The following is a 23706-nucleotide window of genomic DNA, read 5'->3' on the forward strand; positions in this document are numbered from 1 at the left end:
CCCATCGAAATGCGGCCGCCGTGGCCGGGATTCGATCCCGCGACGTAACAGTTTTGTTACTGTGTTCTTTACCGTCATTAATTTGTGATGAAGCAATATTCTTTATCGAGCTCAAATAAATCTTGCTAGCGGATCGACTAAACGTGTAGCAACCAAGTTTCTTTTATATGCCTGAGAGCATTGAAGGGTAATGATACAAAATGAAATCATTAAAACAGAAATTATTTAACATGAGCTAATCTTCTAGAAGTAAGATAAATATCGGTGATACAGCTGAAGATGCTGAAACGTTACCCGATTATGTAACAGTAGGTTACTGTGAGGCAGTGAGGCACCAAGGACTAACCAAAGGCGTCATCAAAAGACGAAATTTCAAGGCCGTGGATGGACAAACGAAAATCATCTAAATTCATCTCAGCCACTTATCTCGTATTCCAACTGTATTAAAGGATGATTGAGCACCTCATAGGTTTGCGTATTCGCTAATGAGTGCATTAACTCTTACTGACACTCATATATCAGTCATCAGTGTGAGTATGTGTGAGTGCGGGTGAGTACGAACACGAGTTGCTGCGTGGGAGTGGGAGTGTCCGGGACATAAGTTTCGGTTTGTGTGAGTCAGTACGAGTGCGAGTGAACGCCAGGGCACGAACGCGAGTGGGTGTGAGTATGGGCATGAGTAGGAACGGACGAGAGTGTGTTGGCGTAGTTATGAACGCCGGTGTATGCCATTGAGAGGGCGCTTATGTGGGAATTTGGCTGTATGTGGTCGAGCGTAGATTGACATGAGAATGGACGCGAGTAAGGGACATTTAGCGTGAGTTGGTGCGAGTAAGAATGTGAGTGAGTGCAGAAGAGTTTCAGCGGATATGAATGTGAACACCTGTGAATGAGCATTCCCTAAATAAACATGAGTTAGCGAATATCGAATATTCCGCCGCCGTAAAGTGCACCTAAGTGCGAAATGTAAAGTTGGGGATTCTAGACTGAAAGAGATTCTGAAAAAATTATTTGAAACATTACCGTATTTTGACATAATAGTTTCGCGGAAGCCCGCAAGGTGGAGAGAAGTAAATTATGAAGCGAAAATTAGACATCCACCCGTTCGTAGCAATAGCTGCAAAGGAAACCCATGCGATTTCCTGGAAAGAAAGCCTCGCAGGTGAAGAAAAATTCGTCCTGCTCCGGGACTCCAACCCGGGACCACCACCTTTCTGGGGCAGCCGCTCTACCATCTGAGCTAACCAGGTACCTTGCAGATGGTAGGGCGAAGTCGGATTTGTCAACAAATCGACACAAAGGCAAGAGTTTAAACAGCGCCGCTGTTAAAAAGACGTTTTCGCAATTAAGTGGGCCAGTTGGTGGAATTATTGACTCAGGGTGCAACAGATTAATAACGTTTCTATACTAAATTGGTGTCGTTAGGCATGAAGAAATGCTTGAAGGGTCTTGCGCAAAGTAATATGCCACAAAACGACAGTTGAAGAGCCACGGAGATAAGAAGTTGTAGATATAAAAAAAAATATGCAGATACAAGCCATGCGCGCAATTACCGTGCTGCTGCCAACTTACGTGCGGGAGAGTTTTCCAAAGACTTTGATAACTTCATCAATGAGATAGTGCTCAAGTATTTCAGAAAACAGCGAAGCCATGCTGCTTCTAAATCAGACAAAATATGGACGATGGAAATGAACAGCTTTTGGACGTTTTTCTTTCTTGTAAGGATAGTCATCATCGTAAAATACTAAAAACAAATCGCTGTTAAGGAACAAGAAATATCAGCGGAAAGCTTTCTAATCTGGCGCTTATCGTTGTTTTATACGGCTATTACCATCTCTTTCCTTGTTTAAATCAATCTCAACTTCTTCGTATGGCTGAGCCAGTACTTACTCAGATCACGTTTTGAAAACGTGGAGTGAGGAATAGATACGTGAGCCTTCTTAATATGGGGTAAACTCTGAAGCTACCGCGCACGGATAAGGTTACAGACGAGTGATGCAGGTGTGCTTCACTTCCTATGTTTCCCGCGAGCAGCGTTTTCGACAATCCTCTGCTCGATGTTAATTTGATAAAACTGACAACGTGGCAAGCACTGATTATTTGCAGCGTAAACAAGCCGCCGAACGGGTTCCTTTGGCAAGAAGCATTCGACTGAACAAATAAAAAACAAAGAGGGTGTGAAATATTGCCCTCCACTCTTCGAAATAGATCTCCTATGATGACAAGTATAAATAAAATGAGAATGCCTATACAGACGATAATAACGCAACGCTTGACAGGCTCTAACAAGACAGCAGCAGTACGGGGAAGTTGCTCTGTCGTATTTAGTCTTTTAGAATCGCAAAAGCTCACCTAAAAATTTCTTGCGCAATAAATGACAGAATTAGATATTGCAAGCTTTCCTTTCATGTGGGAAATTGAAGACATCAAGTTGTCATGAGTGTTTTGCGCAGCGTTTCACTATAACATGTCACGAAGTATCTATTGTCCACCGTTCAAGTGGTAGACACGCTTTCTGACCTCCTTGGGAAGCGGGCTGATGTATAGGGGTAAGATTTTCGCAGAAGTATGCGGATTAAAAAAAAAAAACAAGCCTGCAAGACAACATACCTGAAGTACCAATCCTGTGACATTGTAAATTTTGTACTTTTCGTATCGTGTACAATGCAATATACTCATTAAAATTCGAAGCATGCACGGAACCACGCCGCATTTAATCCATGAAGGACAATGTCGCTCATAAGCATTGCAATTCGCGATGCTTTTATAGCCGCCCGATGTAATGGTTGAGGCTTATTCAAATCTCGGCACATATGAAGCATTGACATTAGGCGAAATAGACATTTTTAATCCAAGGCACAACTTTTCCGTGATTCACGAAGCGTTGAATGCGCGGTTACTTGAAATTACCGAAAACAAGGGGGAATGAAGTGGCTCATGCTAGATTTTTTTTTGTTCACAAGCAACAGCGTGACGGCAAAGGACTATGAAGGCAACGAAATTTGAAGCTCCTGCTTGAAGAGTGCGATTCATTTCTTTAATTTTGATTGAGAAGCTGGAGAGCGGAATTTTCCTTCCTTTTGGTCCCGTCCAATGGAACGGCTGCAAAAAACAGGGTGAAGGACGGCCGGGGGTATAATGCTTATGGTCCTTGCCTGACGAGCGAAACACATTAGGATAATTGGTTGTCAGCAGCGGATGCGATCGCATTGACGGCGCCGAGATGAGGCAGGCACGCGGCTCATGACACTGGCCGAGAACATCCGCCACGCGGAGTGGCGGTTAGAGCCAGCAATTCGTGACGTGTTTACGACCCTGGGGCACTATAACGCAAAACTATTCCAACATGTTCTTATTCCAATCTGCTGACGTCCAATTTGCGTAACCGCCGACGCAAGGATCGGGCGGTGACATGCAGGGCTGTTTAAACAGACCAATGAAATGCTTTCCACGTTTATAGGAGGTCTCTTAAATTATGGGGTTTTACGTGCCAAAACCACTTTTTGATTATGAGGCACGCCGTAGTGGATGACTCCGTAAATTTCGACCACCTGGGGTTCTTTAATGTGCACCTAAATCTAAGTACACGGGTGTTTTCGCATTTTGCCCCCATCGAAATGCGGCCTCCGAGGCCGGGATTCGATCTCACAACCTTGTGATCAGCAGCTCAACACGATAGCCACTTAGCAACCACGGTGGGTTAGGAGGTCTCTTTTGTTTGCTTTTAAAACTAATAACATTGCCCACAGTGAGCGGCTTGTCTTATCTAATTGGCTGGTAAGAGGCGAGGAGCACGGCTCAAGTGGAGAGGGATTCGATGTGACTGAGCCAGTGCACTGAAAATCGGTAACCGGATGACGAGGGTGGTGCGGCGTCTGCGATTGGTCCGCTTTCCCTTACTTAGCTTGGGGTGGAGCGCTCGTCGAAAATCGCGGCGGCTTGCAACAGAAGGTTAGGAATGCCTCTCAAAAAATCATCAGCAAGGAAAAGTTGACTGAGCGAGGTCGTAAACGTGTCGAAAGTGCTCGAAAACGTTACACAGTCACGCAAAAAGTATTATTGCTCGCAAATAAACCCATGCTCTCGGGCAGGTGCGAGTAGTCAGTACCTCAGCGATCGGCAGCAGCCACCTTTTATTCCTTTCGGAACGGGACAGCCTGCGGATATTTAGAGAAAAATTCAGTTTTCTTCGGCATATTATAGCATCTTTAACGCGTACACCCGTGAGCAAAAGTATACGGACCACGGGAGCGCGTGCCAAACTCCATCGACGCGCCGTCTACCGACGCGGTGCCTGCTGTCGAGAGGGCCGCTAAAGCAGCGGTGCGCATGCGCGTCACATCATATCTGCTGGCCTGACATGTACCCTTGCCTGACGTGGTTATGGTGCTCGTAGACTAAACGTCCGCTGGGCGTCGTTTTCTCTGCTTCGTCGCGTCTGGGCCACTGTTTTACGCAGCGGCGGCGGCTGTGCTGGCAAGCGCGACCACCGCGCTTCGCTCTCATTCTTTCTTTTGGGTGGATTATCGCGCGTCACACTGCCTTCTCTGACACCTTCAGATAACTCGCGCAAAATGGCTTTCTGCGGCGTTGCATTATCTCAAACTGTTCCAACGTTTGCTGCCTCAGGTAGAAGCATCGTTTTGCAGCCGGTGTCCGCCGTCACGTTAAGAAGTATTACTGAGTTTCTGACGCTACTACGCTCCGCAAGCATCAGGATGCTAAAAGGAGCGCACCTGCTCTCTATCTGCAGGCAGTAGAATCAGGGGACGAACTGCCGGCGGCTATCTCTGTGTTGAAGTGGTTCCAGAGATCTGCGAATCGCTTCAACGGCCTGGCGTGCACTCATTCCTGTCATCCCTGGAAGCCAAGGCTTGGTTCCATGGTCCAGACTGTGCAGTCACTCCTCTGACACATTGGACAGGACACGGCACAAGATTTCGATGCCGCTCGTTGTCATTGCACAATCTGAAAGCCCTGGATATGAGTGTCCGTCGATGGCTGCAGTGGTACTTTGACAATCAGACGGAGTTTTCGCAGCCGAAAACGAGAGGGGGGTTTCGTGTGAAAGGAGAACCTGCGAATAAGATTCCTTGTTGAAGTAGCCACGGGTCTGAAAAGAATTGAAAGTAATAAGCAGAAAGGTATCGACAGAGAGCGGCCATGCAGGTACCTTGCCAATCGGTGTTCTGATCGTTGCAGGCGTGTTCCTACCTCCTAACAAGCACATTTAAGGGCAGCTAAGCGTTTGCGCGCGCGTGACTTGTAACACATCCAGATTTGTAAGTTTACAACGTGACTGATTTGTAAGGGAATTCACGCAATGAAAAAATTGAAGTAATGTGTGCGAGCGTTCTAGACCTGTCTCTAGAAGTCGGTTTCTGATACAGACAACATGGAATGTGTCTTACATGTCGTAAAAAGAATGTTAAAGTTTATTGAAAACCACTATCATCAGTATGCTGAGAAACTGTCTGGCTGAAAAAGAATGAAAGGCACACGGACACAGTTTTATTACGGCAGAATATGTATAAACACACTTGAGATGCGGTCGAGCCCCCGACACCGCGACCCGCATACTGTCATGGTATTGATAGCGCATCCGCGGAATCCGTGTAGATGATTATGTCGAACACCTGGTCGAATTCCAGGTCCGACACATGCAACGCCAGTGGAGGCTTTCCTCATGACTTTACCACGGCTGGACACCCAGTAGCTCTGTTTCTACTGCGCACCTGCAATGACCTCGCCTGCTGCGTAGCGCTGATATGCCGCCCCCGCTTAGTGTTAGAACATCGTTCGACGTGCTCCACCTCAGCGCCTAAACCTTTTTATAGCTTTCAGTTTTTCACCCTTTCTGCGAAACGGGCCGCTTTTGTACACTTTAGTTAAGTAAATAGTACACATCCTGTTCCGTGCTATTTACTGATCGATGTACCCAAGGGTAAATCGTTGCCCAGCGTTCTATATATTTGGACCAACACTAAGATATTGCACATTGTAATTAATTCTTTTCTACAATATTTCGCAAGCGATTGCATTAAATATGCATCCAGTATGTAAAGGGAAGTGCTTCTGATATTATGTGAAAGTGGTTTAATTATGTTGTTGCTGTCAGTTTTTGGGAAAGCTGACGCTGATTTTTATCCGTACTATTGTGTCCTCGCTGATGACTAAAATCACCGGTGAAATCACATGAAAATCCTGAGTGCTGTACAAACATGCCATCCCTCTACACGATCATAGATCATTATCCACTTGTCGAGTATAGGAACAGCGGTATTTAACATAACAAACGTCAGGAGGCTGTTACGTTTTGTACAGTGCTCAGTCATTGACATGCGATACTCGGAGCGCGTGGTTCCCGATATATTGTTGTGCCACTGGTGTGCACTGGGGACACCAAGGCAATGTATCTTTGTACCAAACAAAAGCCAGAGTCTTCATGATGCACTGTGCCTTTATTCTGCCCCCTCAGCAATACCTAACGTTCACCGGTGGCGCACAAAGCACTGGCTACTACGCGGTCTCAAGTATCGTGCTTCAATCGCTGATCACTGGGCATGTACGTGGGTATGCTTCTTTCAGCATCTAATCGTATTTAAACAAATCTTGGTTTTTCATGTTTCTAATGTGTTGGCCGGTATCGAAAAACGAATGGAAAAGTGGATAATAACTCTGAGATGTCTTCGACTGTAAAAATGATGTAGAAACCCCAATTTCGTCACTTCGATTTCAAGACTTCGTGCAATCGATGTGTGACCTACACAACGTTGTGAAGGTACATTTATTTACGCCTATATGTGAAAAATTCCCACAGGTATAGTACATAGATGGCCTCGAAGGCGTCGTCTGAGTTGGAAGACAGCGGCACTAAAATACCCTATGGCTAGACGCAGCAACAAATCTAGCGCAATATTGCCCAATTCCTCTGTGTTTAGGTGTTGAAGCATCGCTGGAAGCGCTGGTGGTGATGCCTACGTGCACCTAAAACTCTTTCATCCTGGAAAGTAGCGACACTCTCATATATTTGCTGCCCCATCCTCACCCGCGCTCCGACCTTCTCCTTCCGGCCCTCTTCGCATTCGTCGCCCTCCAGTTTCCCTCGCGTTGATCGGCCCCGGCTCCTGAGAACGACGCGTCACATCAGCACCGCCTCACGGAGACGTCTTAGGTTTGTTCTAGTCGTTTTTCTAATTCCGCTTCCATCACCATTCCCAAGCCACGTCTTGGTCGCTCTGTCACGGCGCACGTGCTTTTTCCTAGATAATCAAGTTTCGTTTCCTGGGAGAAGTCCTTGCTTCGGTGTGTTTCTATGGAAAAGCCGATCTCTAAAAAATAATTGCCCTACGTTAATTCCTCAAGGAAGACGTGATGTGTTGCGTCGTAAACAGTCGCTGCTCATCATCGGAAGGAAAGACTTCGCCGCTTAGGAGCACACGGTATTGCTTGCAAGGAAAGTAAGGTGTTTGTTAATACCTCTCCAATGAGGACTTATAGGTGTTTTGTTGGCCAGAGACATATTGTTGAATTGACCATTGTGCATCGCACATAGCCGTAACCTTGAGCTCAGTGCCACGTTGCTGTTACGACTGTTCGTTCATCCTCTTTATAATTTCAATATCTGTTTTTCAGTCTGAAATATATTTTGCAATCAACCTGCACGCAGGCTTTCTACAAGAACAATTACAGCAAGTCCATTCTTTCGAAGCAGTACCGCAACACTACCGGAGGTATACTCAGGCTTGAAGGAGCTGTTGGCTCCTACTTTTCTGTGAAAGACGCCTCTCGAGCGTTATGCACAATTTTTGCACAGTAAATTCGCCCTCGATGATCGTAGCTCCTTCGCCGCTTTCAGTATTCACAGTGAGAGGAATCAAATAGAAAAACATGCCAATCTTGTTAAGTTCGTAAAGCGCAAAAACAGCGGGCTTCCTGCAGCCATGCATTTGTGTGGGAGACTAAAAGTTACGGCGCCATCTCCCTCACTGCGCTAAGGGCCGTTAAGGACATTGCTTGGCGAATAGTTGCCATTTTGACAATATTATATATATATATATATATATACATATATATATATATATATATTTATATATATATATATATATATATAACCCCCTATGTCTTGGCGCTCCCATGGTCGTTTCGTTACCTTGATATTTAGCAAAATTGGCACAGTATGACAAGAGTGCATGAGGAGCGCAAATGATCCGTAATGACGTGAATGTCATGACGTGTGTGTCATGTAGGCCATGAAACAATCGTCTACGTCTCGGTGCTCTCATACTCGTTTCGTTAACTTGTTATGTACCACAATTGGCATACTGCGATAACAGTGTATGGCGAACATAAACGATAGGTCATCACATGAATGTCATGACATGTGTATCATGACATTCGTGTCATATACGTCATGAAACAGCCGCATACGTCTTGGTGCTCTTATGGTCGTTTAGTTAAATTGTTATGTACCATACTGGCATAGTATGACAAGAGTGCACCAGGAACATAAATGATCGGTCATGACATGAATATCATGACAAGTGTTACGTAGGTCGCGAAACAATCGCCTACTTCTTGGTTCTCTTATGGTCTTTTCGTTAACTTGGCAGGTACTAAAACTGTCATACTATAAAAGTGTATGAAGAGCCAAAATGGGGGGTCATGACATGAATATCGCGACATCTGTGTCACGTAGGTCATGAAACAGGCACCCATGTCTTGGTACGTACCAAAATTGGCATAGTATGACAAGAGCATAGACGAGCATAAATGACAGGTCATCAGATGCGTGCGATGTAGTTGATGAAACAGCCGCCTACGTCTTCGTGCTCTCATGGTCCTTTTGTTAACTTGGTATGTACTAAAAATGGCATTACTGTGACACGACTATATGACGAACATACATTATAGGTCATGACATGAATGACATTAGTCTCATGCAGGTCATGAAACAGGCGCCTACGTCTTGGTGCTTTAATGGTAGTTTCGTTAACTTCGTAGGCTCCACGCACACTGCTTCGCATTACTTCGATTCCCACACGGCGTGGGAGCTGCCGCTTTTTGCTAGGCACGAGATCGCCAATATCAAATTCGTGGCTCACTGTCTTGATACTGTGTGGTTCTTCCCCATCTCTAAAACGGAACAATGTGTGTTTTAAGCTGGCGACTTGTGCAGTTGTACCGCAGAGCAAACGTAGTCGTCCGGTGTTTAATGACTAAAATTTTTCATGTGGTTTTATTGGTATTTGTCCGCATGCATTTCTGAGTGTGCCTCGCCGCACTGCCATTGTGCAATGCGGCCAGGCAACAAAGTGCTAGTGATTTGCTTGAGTGGTGGGTGGCAAACCATCTGTGTTGCAGCTGCTGCTAGAACATTTCACAGTTAAAAGCACGTCAAAGCCCAAACTCCGATCCGCGCATTTAGTGAAACGTCAACTAACTCGCCGCGCAAAAAGGCAACTTTGCGCTTAACAGCAGATACTGAAGTCGCCTTCAGTATCTCTCAGAAACAAATGTAAAAGTTGTATCACCTGCATTGCAACATAAAGGCTGTCCTCTCCAGACGCTTCTGCACGAAAGTGTGCCATAAACATTGTCACTAAGCGAACCATTATTAAAAACCTCGTAATTTGTAGTGCGTGTATTATAATACAGGTGTTGTGTGAAACGTCGTGCTTCTGCGCACATTCAAAGGTATACTCCGTCATTGCCCGTAGAAACTTTGTTCCTAGCTCACCTACGTAAAATAGGGAATACTGTAGGCAGATGCACGAGTAGTAGCTCGTTTCAATAACAATCAATCCCAACGCCGTTGAGGGCTCTCTTTTCTGACAGAAGGTATGTTTGCAAGTGACTTTAGGTATTGAATACCTTATAAGTAAACGATGAGAGTTGAAGATGCCTTGAATGCGCAAAGCTTTCTCTTCGCAAACGCCAGAATAAGCAAAAATAATACGGGACATGTCATAACAATTGGAGCTAACAGATTAAGACCACAAATACAGCCTCTGATCAAGGTTGCGCTTTTACCTTAGGGGCAGAATCTTCGACTCCTAGGCGGAAGTACTTGGATTCGAGCGCAGCTTACGCCAATATTTTTGTAGTTATTTTAAATTTTTTTGTTAATGCTGCTTAGTTGGTGCTTGTCGGCCATGACACAAGCATTTTCGCCACTTTCATCTGGCAAGATTACTGCAAGCAGTCGGACTTCACAACCGCCGAATAGCCACGTACATGCATTCTCCTCTCAAGCAATTCGTTTAAGAACGTTTATTACTCTTCGCTCGTTTGCTTGGACATTGGTTTACTGAATCTTCGTTCGTGCTTAGCACATTAGTTGGTTGCAGGCTATGCGTGTACAATGAGCAGTGCTGAAGAACAACTGTTCCCACAGAATGACGTGATGAAATGTGTGTCTGACTGCATTGACAAGTTTGGCGCGGTTCGTTTTCAAAACACTTGTGGTTTGACTAGAGACAGATATTTAGAACTTCTTCGTTTTTATGTTAATTCGACTTACGCGACTTGGGAAGGAAATGTTGTCAAACAAAAAGATGGCATATGCATTGGGTCATCTATTGATCCCTGCTTAAGTGACTTGTTTCTAGCTTGCCGCGACCAGGTTCTTGATGAACGCCTAAAATATGACACCGATGTCGCCAAAGTGTTCAGATTCGTTACGATTTTCTAATCATTTTAAATAACAAATCAGAAAAATTTGACTCGCTGGTTTCAAAAACGGTAACCTCATTCACTAAAGTGTTGTCCCCTTTGTCTTTCACACATGAAGTCCCCATAGGCAATTTCATAACGTTTTTAGACTTGGGATTGTACTTTTATCCACAAATGACATGCTGGAGTTATCAGCCGAGAGGCAATAAGCCAGTCCTACCATTTCATTCCGCTCATTCAAAACTTTTAGAACGCGCAGTAGTGACATCGTGTTTCAACAATTCTTTGACGAAGTCATGTGACCACAAAATTGAAGCCAGTTTCAAAGAGCAGGCCAAGCGCCTGGCAGATTCTGGTTGCCCGATGCGTATGCTAACTTCTGTCGCGGAGGGCTTAAGCAAAAAGTGCAAAAAACGCGTCGAATGCAAGTAGTACCAATGCTAGAGCAAAGAAAGTTGCTGTGGTACCATACATTCATTGCATTTCACATAATCTCAGAAGAATAGCGGCGAAATCGGGAGTAGACGTGGTTTTCTCCGCCCCTGAGCGTCTAGAGAAGCTATGTAGACAGGTTAACACAGAAAATAAAAAAGGCACTCATGTTGTACCCAACATCGCAAACAATTTGTAACCTGTACTCATAACGTTGTCTATGCCATCCCACTTGCATGCGGAAGAATGTATATTGGTCAAACCGGCAGATGCATCAACGAGAGATTAAAGGAGCATCAATATAACGTTACTAAGGTAATATCGGATCGTTTGGGTATTCACTGCCGAGATTGTTCCTGCAAGCCCATGTTTGAAAGCACTTCCATTCTGTATAAGGCTCATAGCAGGATGACGAGGGAGATTGTAGAGGCCTACGAGATAGCAAAATTAGAGCAAAAGTGCGTAAGCAAGCCTTCGGTGTCACTATCGGAAAAGGAGATGCGATTCCTTGGTTTGTAATAATAATATTTGGGGTTTTACGTGCCAAAACCACTTTCTGATTATGAGGCACGCCGTAGTGGAGGACTCCGGAAATTTTGACCACCTGGGGTTCTTTAGCGTGCACCTAAATCTAAGCACACGGGTGTTTTCGCATTTCGCCCCCGTCGATATTCCTTGGTTTGTCTTTGTGACGATTGCAGTACATGTTTTTTTTTTCTTTTTTTTCCCTTGCCTTGTACACGTGTCCGGTTCGACGAAATGTACCACTCCATGTTCTTTTTTGCTGTTACGTTTGTTTCCGCTCGCACGGTATATACTTATCAAAGCGTGCGAAAATAAAATCTATAGTTGAAAGTCAAGCGCTGTGTCTGTGTGTCTGTTTCTTTCTTCGTCGTCGTCCAGTCGCGCTTATACACTCTACCATGGACACGTTGGACGCACGCGGAAAAATGATATTAAGCGATCCTGTCCACTTACACTTAATACTGTGGTTGGATTCTACCAGCACCCCTTGCTTCCTTAACTGCTTCTAAAAATTTGGTGGTTCTGCACATGTTTATTTTAAGGGCCGGTACTTAAAGGTAAAGCTGATTGAGGCTCACCGCGGTTTGCTGAATACGAAAAGGAATGCACCAATATATATTCCCGTTTTCATGCTACACGTTCAAGTCCCTTGAGAAATTTCCTCTTCCTTGTTGCTTGAGGAATATACATGACGAATTTGTTTCGCGAACTCACACAGGCTACTCGGCCCCAATTTTTTAGTAAAATACGCCTTTCGTAATGTGAGGCTGCAGCCAAAAAGAAGCCTAAGCGTCATTCATTAGTAGTATGGGACATTTTCCCCGGTGGAGGGTAAAAAATCAAGCGAAATATGTAGGGCTTGTGGTGTCTTCCTTATGAATGTTTGCGAGGTTTTCTTCTATATACTGCCAAAGTGAATAGTTGTCCATTTGTATAATTAAACAAGGCTGCACCGAGATATGGTGAGGCAGAAGGTGCTTGAAGTTTCCTTTTCTAGGCACCCTAAGCTGCGTTGTATTACCTAAAATATACATTAGGCATTGCAATTCGCGCTGTAAAAAAACTTCATGGTTTCAATTCGAAGATGTAGTGAACTGATGGGTTTCACGAACAATGCGTGCCTCGCCATAACGACAGTCGGTTGCTACCTTTGCGTGAGGTATGCGCCACATTGTAGATAAAAGCTAATGAACACCACCACAAAGCATTTCATCGGTTGCAATTGATCGTCTCTTGATGTTAACCACAAAACCTTTCTTTCAGGTGATTATAGTATTTGTGAATGAACTTTGTAAATACTCTACAATTCAAGCCATCGTGCTAGCAGCCATGAACAATTCGTTTTATGAGGGCTTGTTTCAGAGTGCGGTGAAAGTAGCGGCAAAGGTTTTCATACGAAATGCGCGCCGAACTCTTTCGTTTACGCACTAATAAAATGGGCATATTTGACTAGAACAGCTCCCCAGAGTAATAAAAATCACAATGACAGCTTCGCTGCGCAGTGTCCTTGTAACACGGATAACATGTTGGCACCAAATACCAAAATGTTTCTTCCATGTGAAATGCAATGTCTCTCATAGCCAAGTTCTAAAGGGATCGCCACGAGCGATAGCTGACAACGCTTTGTGCGTACGTGTCTCGCGCTTTGGCGCAGAGATAACAACAAAGATCGGCGCCAAACTCGCACTCGCAAGGAACCCTCGAGGAATAAAGAAGGGCGAGGCAGTCCCGTCCAGGTCTCCGCTGTGTCTTGGTGCGTCTTACGCCGCCCCGGAACCCATAAAAACCGACGACCACAACGGCCCGTAACAGGATTGCTAAGTGTTTAGTGCAGCATCATATACAACATTCCTTTAGACATTCCTTTTACGCAAGTTAGCGAAGCATCATATACAACATCGCGTGTTGAATTGGCAGACATTCCTTTTACGCAAAATTTATGGGCAGACACGGCGCATATATGCGTTGCGAAACAAGTAGACCCCTTCAGTGCTACATAGCTTGCGATATCCAAGCCGCAAATTTTCTCGATTCACGCGCTTTTGAAGAAGGAACTGTGGTTCAGGCATGGCAGCAGAGAGAAACGGACACACCCTTCAATAAGTACGGCTCGAGCAACCCATACTCCGAGCATACACGAAGGGAACGAGTGCCAGCCGAGTGAGCAGGAGCGAGCGGCATTTTGGCCGTGACGTCACTCGCGAGAGGGCGCCACTCCAAGTTCTCGCCGATAATAGCTATATAGGGCTGTGACTTAAACAAAAAACTTATTGAGGAGTTGGTGTAGGTTTACCATTTGGAACGTTGGAGCGAAAAAAGATAAAAGAAAAGGAAAGGAACTCACTAGCAAAGATGTGACTACATATGGCTATAGGCGGATGCAGAAAAACTTCTGGACCCCTTGAAGTCTATAATACGCCTTCCAGGGCCCGTTATACTATCGCACATACGTCACTGCGCCTCCAGTAAAGGGCGGCGCCAGTGAAGTAGCATTACTTTGACAAAGTGAGCAACAATATTACTTGTAATTTTTAATACCGCAAGAAGATTTTAAGCGACTCTCACCAGGTCTGGCCATTATGAGGTGCCAAGCGCAGAGCACACAATGTGCGCTAATGATCGTGTTTGCGAAGAATTACATCGCTGCGCGGCGGATAGGTCTGAAATTTCATTCCGAACGCCATTTTCTCTTTTCCTCGAGGCGACCGTGCTCCAAGACAGACGGTGACGTAGCTGTGTCCCTGCGTCTACGTAGACGTGCACGCAGTGTGACGTCGCTCATGGTGACAGATGATTTCAAGAATTATTGAAGGCATCATCTGTTATTTGTGTGATTTGTTGCTTGAATTGACGAATTGTAGTTTAGTTAAATAATAAAACACACAAATCGAATGTTTGCGTCTTTCTTGTTTTACTTCGCACCAAGCAAGACAGATGTACTTCCGCTTCGTCCGCTTGTGCCCACGGTCGTGCAGTCACATGCGCAGGTACCGAAACTATGACATTTTCTACCGTATTTCAGCACGTGATCATCTCTGCGATCCGCTTCTTCTCAGTATTCGTGTAGCACTGAATTATACTGCTAGTCATGTGTCCTTGTGCACACCGCGCAAAATTGTGCGTTCCGCGAAACGAGACGTCACAACAGCGCGCGCGCAACGCCGTCAGCGAAAGTGCTCAGCGCTGCAAAAAGAGAAAGAAAGAAAGAAAGCCAGGAGAAAAAAAATGAAGGCAGGACCCGTGACCTATGCGTCACGCGATCCTCGAGGTCCGGTATTAGGGAACGCAGGCAAGAAATTTCGCTCGCAGCGTACACGGGGCGAGTGTAGAGAGTGTCTCGCTATGCAGCGGAGCTCACTTTCTGAAATCATGGGTTAGCGTCACTGAAATATTACTATCTTGGCTATTAATGAGCCGATATGAAACATTATCGTGGCAGAACGCTCTATAGAGGACACGTAAGAACTTACAGCCTATAACCAAAATTTGCTATGGGCCCTGGCGAGGCGCCCTTTAAAGCAAGGAGGCCTGCGTTGTGGGTAAAATGGCTCCTGATTTGCGCATGCACTGCAACTGAGAGAAAGAATTGTGAGGAATCATTCAGTGAACAAGATAAAATCTAGCATGAGCATATCCGACGGTTGAGAACTATAGCACGTACTTTGCATATACAGCATAAATAAACATATCTAAAACATATACATTAATATGGAATTGGTATATGGAAGTAATAATAGAATTGTGCCGTGATTGTGACCCAGTGTTCATAACGGTTCTTCTTGAAATACACTTTTCTAAATGCATCGTGGTGAGGGCGACGGTACAATAGCCCGCAACACTATACGTATGTCACAATCCTCATAGTCACATGTAGGGGGGTTAAGAAAAGGTCCACATATATTTCATAGACACTGCAATGGTACTCAGTCTTAACAAAAAGAAAGAAAGATATTTTCGCCGACAGCTTTCTTTGAACGACATTATATTACGTTGGCCGCATTCATATCGGTTGCTTTGATTTGAACGGCAAAAAACCTATAGCTGCTATTCTTTAGCTTTTGAACTTAAAGACTGGCGAAGTGCATCAGTCCATTGTACATTAAACTTCTAACGTCACTGCGGCTGTGTTTCATTTCACAATAATATCTTGCTCCGCACTTCGCAAGCACACTTGTAGCTTTTTTTGTGCGTCAGTCTGCACTCTAGCCAGTTTCCCTTCAATATGGTTTAGAAATTGATGCATCATTGACCGCTGTAATCCCTCTCCTTTTACTTGCATTTTCTTTAAGGATCCCTGTTTGAAGTCTCCTTGTAATGCGTCCGCTATACGTTCCCCCTAAGCTTTGTTGAGCCTTTGCTTGGTTGAACGCCACAGTACACGTGTATGATATGACTTGGCCTGGTGTATACAGCAGCTCAGGACTTATACGACATGCGTCTTTTCTCCGAAAGAATGCCTTTCTTCTTGTATTGTTGCCGTACTCATAACTCGTATATATATATATATCAGTGTGAGACCACGATGCATGAAAACTAAGCATGGAATAATAATCGAAAGAGAAGCCTAGCTAGTCAGTGCGAATACGGTCAAAAGAGATAGCACTACGACCTGCATATATATATGCAGATCATTGGTTTGCACACTCATTTTTGTTGCATGTGGTTCTCGATCACCGCGATAGTTTTCTTTTCCAATCATGTCCATACTCAGAGCTCACGCTGTCATGACTGAGCTAACCAACATTGTTCACACTGCGTGAGGCTCTCGGCACAAAACTTTTCGAAGAGGCTCAGACGGGCATTTTATCTTGCCCCTTTGTCCTTCCACCTCACCCACCGTCTCCGGAACAGTTGCTAGGGCTTCGTACCTACTACAGGAACGTTTTGACGTCACCACCAGGGCTGTTGCCGAGGCAACCAGCGTTTCATTTAAGCGCGGAGTAGGTCTGAGGGAAAACTCGTCCTCCGTTGGTTTGTCAATTTGATGGGCTGCACTCTTTGTTCAACAGGGCTCTCGAACTTCATCTTGTTTTGCGGCGACGTCTCGTCTAGTTTAGAATTTTGGGGGCCCCTAATAATACTATGAAGTGACAATCTTTTACAGCTTAAGCGGTTATGGGTTCACTACAATAGCCGTTTCGATTGGCGATAGTGTATGCTGCCGCCGTTGCCGCCGCTGTCCGGTGTCCGCAGCAGATATCGCACGGAATGAAAAAAAAAACAATTCCAGCTGGCATCAAACCCAGGCCCGTGGCATGGGAGTAAGCTATTGTTCCAGTGAGCTGTGGCATCGCTTGCTCGCATGCAATGGAAATTTTCTATATATATATATATATATATATATATATATATATATATATATATATATATATATATATATATATATATAAACGCGTCCAAGTGTGCCAGGAGCACGTGATGTGAGATGAGCGCCGCGTAGCTTCAGCACGGGCACATTTTTCATTGCATTTTGCTTATTGCTGCACAAGGTAAAACTCCCCGTAGGTTTCTGCTAGTTGCTTTTCCATTTTATAATGTGTCCATCTAGAATAAAGGAAAAGCAGCCCTATCAAGAAAGAAAAAGCCCAGCGTGAAGTCAGGCACCGCAACCGTTACGTGGATTGTGTGCAAGGGGCTGTGTACAGAATCCCCTTGAATTGCGGCGCAGGCTACGTTGGTCAGACAGGCAGGTGTCTGAACCATCGTCTGCGGGAACATGCGAATGATATTCAGAATGGAAAAGACTTTCTTAGCCCCGTGTAGCATGCGGTTGCACCCATCTGTTTGAAAAACCAGAAGTAATCTTCACACACAGGGTGATCGAACGCGCATCATCAATGAATCGGCTATCCTGGCACGTGAAGAATGCCTGTGCATAAGCAAGTCATCCCTGGCTTTATCACGAAGGGAGTTAGCATTCTTAGACATGGGCAGTGCAAAGAGTGAACGGTGATGGCATCTTTAGAATATTTCTCTTCTTGGTTGTTTCATCTGTATTGTTTGTGTTCTACATATATATATATATATATATATATATATATATATATATATATATATATATATATATATATATATATATATATATATATATATAACACCTTGCACCAGGCAATAAAGTTTCAGTTGGCAGAAAGCGCTTGTCCTCGTTTTTGTTGCGTCCCTTGTCCCTGCGTCGCACTGCGCCACACATTTCATGTAAAAGATGCACATGTAGCGGTACAAGGTAGTTAGATAACGTTTCAGGAAGAAAAAGAACATTAAGCATATGGACACAAGAATGCTGGAAAGGAACGCGGTTTGTGCACCTCATTGAATCAATCTGGCTCGGCGATCATGTAACCGCCACGTTTTAAAGGGTATGCCAGTAAATCATCATCATCATTAGGATCGTATCGTGCCACTTGTCTGCGATGTGATATGCGCCCCGCGAAGCGTCGATACATGTTTCCTTCCCATTTCAGTTTCATATTTATTACCGCGGGTATCACGCCGTGTAGCAGTTGCAAAGGTAGGGGCCCAAGGCATATATAGAAGTCATCAGGAAGAAAATGAAGATTATGGGGATGTATAAAAATTACTGTAATCAAAAACATGCGTGGCATGGCTGATAACTTCAAGCAGGCTAGGTGACTGCTTGTCACCGTCCCGTATCGAAGGGAATGCCAATAAATCATCATAAACATCAATAGCATCGTATCGTGCAATTCGACACGCGATGTGACATGGGTGCCACGCAGCGTAAATAAGTACAAAATTAGCTTCGCAGTTACGTTGTATTCTACCAGGTGTTCCCACATTTGGCAGTTACATATAGCAGTTGCATGCTGTATGTAGCTCGACCGCGTTAACTCAAGCAGGCAATTGATCACCACCACGCTTCGAAGGAGATGCCAATAAACCATGATTATCACCATCAACAACAGCATCCACTAGGCACCTACCCAGGATTCCTTTTCGGGGTGGGGGGAGGGCAACCTAGGGTAACATTTATTTGCAAATAGGGTGGGGTTACTTTTACTGGTACGAATGCAAATAATGCCCATCATTCGCCATAAAGACGCGTAAACGCGCAAAAGGGAAATGAAATGAGGTGCATCTCACAGGTAGGCCTTTGAGATACACCTCTGATTTACTTGGCAAACAAGGAACCGCATCAAATGGACTCGCGCAGAAAATATGCGCAGGAAGAACACTGCCAAGACCATGTAAACAAGTGAAAGTGTAAAATAAAGATTTCTAGTAGCGTTCTTTTTAATTTAGCTCTGGAAGCATTCTAAAGAAATATATGTTTGCGAACAATCACAGATCTTTGGATCCCTTATTTACTGCTCTACCAAGTTAAGTGCAAAAACCGGATCGTACTCATATTTGGGAAGTTGCGTCATGATGCGCCGCCGCCAGTCCCGTACAACCACGCAGAGCGCAGCACACTGCGGTTTTAGACGTACTGCGCCCACCGCGGAAGGTTAGAAAAACACCTTAATTAGCACAGCACGCGAGTGGCTACGTCAGGCGGCTCGATTGAGAACTGTAGCAGCGTCATTCAAAACTCACGGTATTATTCTCCACTTCCGGCGGTGTTTTCCCAACTTCTTTTTTAAATAAAAAGATGTTGATCCATAAATATTTTCGCAAACAATTTTCGCTTCTCCTCCCTGTTTGGCTGTTTCCTTGGGTTTCTCAATATTGCTCAAGTTGTCAATTTTGCACGAACAGTGCTGTACAATTAGGGAAAAACCAGACGAGGTAACAGGCGACAGTTATATTTTTTTGTGTTGGCGCGCTTTGAGCTTGGCGCGAACGTTGAGTTTGCATCGCATACGTGAGCCGCTGCTGCTGCCTCCGTCGCCGCGCGTGAAGTTCTTCTACCTCTTCATCGTTTAACAAGAACTGCAGGAGTACGGTCGGTGGGGCCAGTTTCGAAAAGCGCGCGAAGTGCGATAGCGGATGCGGAAGCAACATAACATTCGCCAGACGGCGCATTCGTGCACCTGAAAACAGTCGGCGAAAATGGCCGTTAAGCTAAGCTCCGAAGGCGTCGCACTCGAGCGCACTCGAGCGTGCTCCTTTGGAGTTCGGAGCGCGCTAACTTGACGCGCCCATTGCCTGTATGAGATTGAGCCGTGATCGCCGGCTCACCCTCGCACGTTTTCACTCATACATGCAGCATACAGCGCGCAGTGATGATGATATCAACTTTGCAGGTTATACGGAAACTCACGGCGACGGCGCAAATGCGCCTGGAGTGTGCGTATAATCACTATTACAATAAAACGGTTCTCGCAGTTCAAATAAAGCAGGTCCCCCACATGGACGACTTCATGTTGTCATTGTAGGCTATTTTCGACAAACCCAGCACTGAATGTATATTTATTGTGCACCCGTGCTATCGTGGACAAGAATACGAAAATTGAGAGAGTATCTACCAGCAGTTAACTCGATAGAAATTACATTAGGACTCACGAAGGGCCTACTTGGCATATTTGGCACCTGATATCAAGTTACAGTCAATTTTGCCACAGTGAGTGTTCAGAAACGCCGTGCAGAAACTTTGTTAGTGTTGCCAGTGCAGATAGAAAATTAACTACAACCACAAAAAAAAGTTCGTTGATTCTCCACACTGGTCGAAGTGTACTCTAGTGGGACTTGTGTACTCGCCCGAAAATTCAAGTGGGCTGATTTCCAGCCCTCTTATGGGGCCCATGGTTCACAGGCACACAGTCGACATTCTTTTCCGTGTCAACCAATAACGACTGGTTTATATCACGCCAATTTAATCTGTTGGTTACAAGATAGGGGGCGCGGTAAATACTGAATGACACGTTCTGCCCCCTGTCTCGTTTAACTCCGATTTACCCATATTTTTAACGCAGTTAATGACAAGAAACCTTGCTGTATTGTTTTCTTATCTATACCTGACCCGAGCAGTTTTACCTGAACCCCTGACTAAATTAGATAACACCTAGAAAAATAAAAATTTCAAGATCACGCAGTAGCTGTTCTTACCATGGGCTCGTCTACAATTACGTAGATTATGCAAGCCACTCAGGTCTCTTTACAAATAACTAAGTGCTTTATTCTTCACAATATCTATTTATATAGCGAATTTATGTTACGACAGTTTTAACCAATATTTTATAGACAAATAAACCTTCTGAGTATAGCGTCACAGAAATCCCTCTATTATGCTCTCACTTATTCGACGCTTCAAGCATAACATGTTATCCACACCTTTTGAGAATTATTTGAATGTTATAAAGCACAAAAGGACTCCAATGTCTCTACAGCTTTTTGAACTTATTGAACTACAAGAGTGTATAATTTGTGTATGTAACCATTTCTGCAAGTGAACACCGTTTATGGCTAGGCATCCCAAGTGTTGAAACAGTTGCAACGGATATCGCACCTCCCCAAATTAGGAAAGAATGATGAAGTTCAACGCAATGAAATGCGATGTAAATTGTTTAAGCGGCGAAGCTCCCCACACTGTAGCTAAAATAGGTGCCTTATCTTATCGAGATCCCCAAGAAGGCAAAAAGAAAAGTAGCAAAGAAAAAATAAACCATAGGTTCTGTCCGAATTCCCCTTTTACTGCCACTCGGGCTGTTTCAGCAACGTGTTGCAATCCCACTGCGACGACTGCCTGCAGCGACCATGCCTTTTCTTTCTTGTCAGTTCAGCGACAGGCGCGTACCTCCACTACGGTGCTCCATGTCTTTGCGCCTCATAAAACATTTTCGTTGCCCGGTGCCTAGCGACAGTGCGAACTCTGCGTACGACGATCTGGCAACCCTGTTCGATCGTTGAGCGTTCGTCTCGTCCTTAAGCGTCGCAAATGCTACAGGACGCTGAGTCTATAAAAACAGCGTTCTTATCAGCACAGGCTTTTTCATTTCACATGACACTGGACGAAGGCTAAATGATTTAGCAGAACAAATGAAAGGCTGTTACACCAAAAACAAAACACAGACACACACTAAAAAACCACAGGGTGAGCTTTTTTGCATGCACATTTGAGGATGAAACTAAAACAAAGGAAGCGGGCTTAATTTTCTGCGAACTGTTCCGCGGGCGAATTGTGAAACTACACGTGCGGAAGCTAGGCAAGTGTTTCCGTGCGTGGAAAGAAACGAAAATGCGGAGTGGCTCTCTCGCGCTGAAATTCGTGGTTGCTTCGGACGTCGTTACAGCGCTCACGCAACCGACTACGAAGCATCATGCTCGGCGACCGCGAGAGCCACATTTGCTTGAGGAAATAGTCAAAAGCACAACTTTGCTATGACGGACATTAATCTTGCGTTTCGGTGGCAGACAGGCCCAAAATAAAACTCGCAACATAAAGAGAGAAACAAGGAAAATGGAAGGCGGGTAACGACAACATGCCCCGCTTAAAAAAAAAAGCTAAAGAGATAGGAAGACAGAAATATGAGCACACACGTGCCTGCATTATTGCAGGCACGTGGACTGGAGCTAGAGAACTAATGACACAGATGCCATCAGCGCCCACGTCTGTTGTGAGCAGTGTCCTAGTATCTTTCGCTCTTATACAGGCCGGCAGTCCAGTGTCTCTACTACGGTACAGAGCAGCTTCCTCTACCGTACTATAACGTGATCATATGCACAGAAGTAGCAGTGCTTTTTTTTCACTGGCCAGTGTCACTTGGTAGGACTGTCGTCCAATTCAATAATCATAAGCATAATCAATAATCATAATCATAAGCAAGAATCATAATAATCAATAATATTAATCAATAATCATAATACTCATAAGCAGTCAATTCAATAAGCATGACGAACCAAGCATAGCATCTTCCATTCCGGCTTTTATATGTTCCATCTGCTTTATGTAGTTTTGCGGAGCACCGAAGCAAATGATGTACGTGCGCCTGGAAGCGGCAAATATAACAAAGCCTTTCTATCATTCTCGAAGGCCGACACACCTTATACTGCTCCTAGCAGTTTAAACAATCTGATCACTGATGTAGTTCAATTTCGTAGACTAATGCCGCGTGTTTACGTCATGCCGCATTTTCTTGTCCAACGCAGGTGTTCGTCTCTTCTTAGACACGTTGTTTTGTAGTGCGTCAGTTCCCATTCTCACATTTAATTTTCATTCTTATTGAAGCACAGTAAACAAACGCATCACGCAAGTGCGTGCCGCGTGAGCTCACCCCGACAGTTCGAGTGCGACAGCTGCTTTCCGGGGCAGCGCTAGGCGCAACTGTGCGCTCAGTCTAGATCGCCGACGTGTGTTGTTTATTACTCTGCCCGAGGCGTTTCTACAATGCTTCGCAACCCCGTAACGCGTTCCTTATCAGCCTTGGCTGCACGCTTCTTTCTCGAAAACAGTACGATTTCAACTGATATAAGCCGTGCGCCGCTGGACCATATCCGTGCGGGATGTTAAATTGGGCGCTTCGCGTGTCAAAATACAGAAGCGTACCTTGGTCCAAGAATGTTGACGCATGGGCGAACAACAAGAGGGCATATTTCCAACCCAGCGATGATCTGGACGCCAAGCCTACCACCGGTAGCTAAGGCAAAGAGGCAGCCTGGCAAGGGTTCACGTGGTTAACTTTCGCTAAAAACCATAAACCATGTTCGACCTGAGCCCGCCATGAAGTCAGGACGATGGCAAACGATCTCTACGTAGCGTTTGGTGCTCAGGGAAAGGGCTGGCGAGTGTGGGCCAATCCAAACGGCGGAGGTACAGCGTTTGAAACACGAGATGTCATGACGGTGGAACGCGAAGCACTGACACGTGACGCACGTGCCAAACGTCTGAAATAGCTAGCTGACTTTGGCACCGCATAAGTGTTCATGTGATCGCGGCTTAACTTAAAGAAAGAATGAACCAACGTGGCCTTATGCTTAGAGCATCGGGGGGGGGGGGGCTGCAATGCTCAAAGCCAGAGGTGCGATGCTAGCGTCGGGCGCAAATCTATTTTATCTTGAACCAATTCAAAACAAGTTAGGACCGGAACTAACCTAAACTTGCATAACTACGCCAAAACACCTGGAATAAGGCAAAGAATGCATAAAATTAACATTTGAAGATGCAATACGCCGTGGGAA

Source organism: Dermacentor variabilis, chromosome 11, assembly GCF_050947875.1.
Source record: "Dermacentor variabilis isolate Ectoservices chromosome 11, ASM5094787v1, whole genome shotgun sequence".
NCBI classification, from domain to species: Eukaryota; Metazoa; Arthropoda; class Arachnida; order Ixodida; family Ixodidae; genus Dermacentor; species Dermacentor variabilis.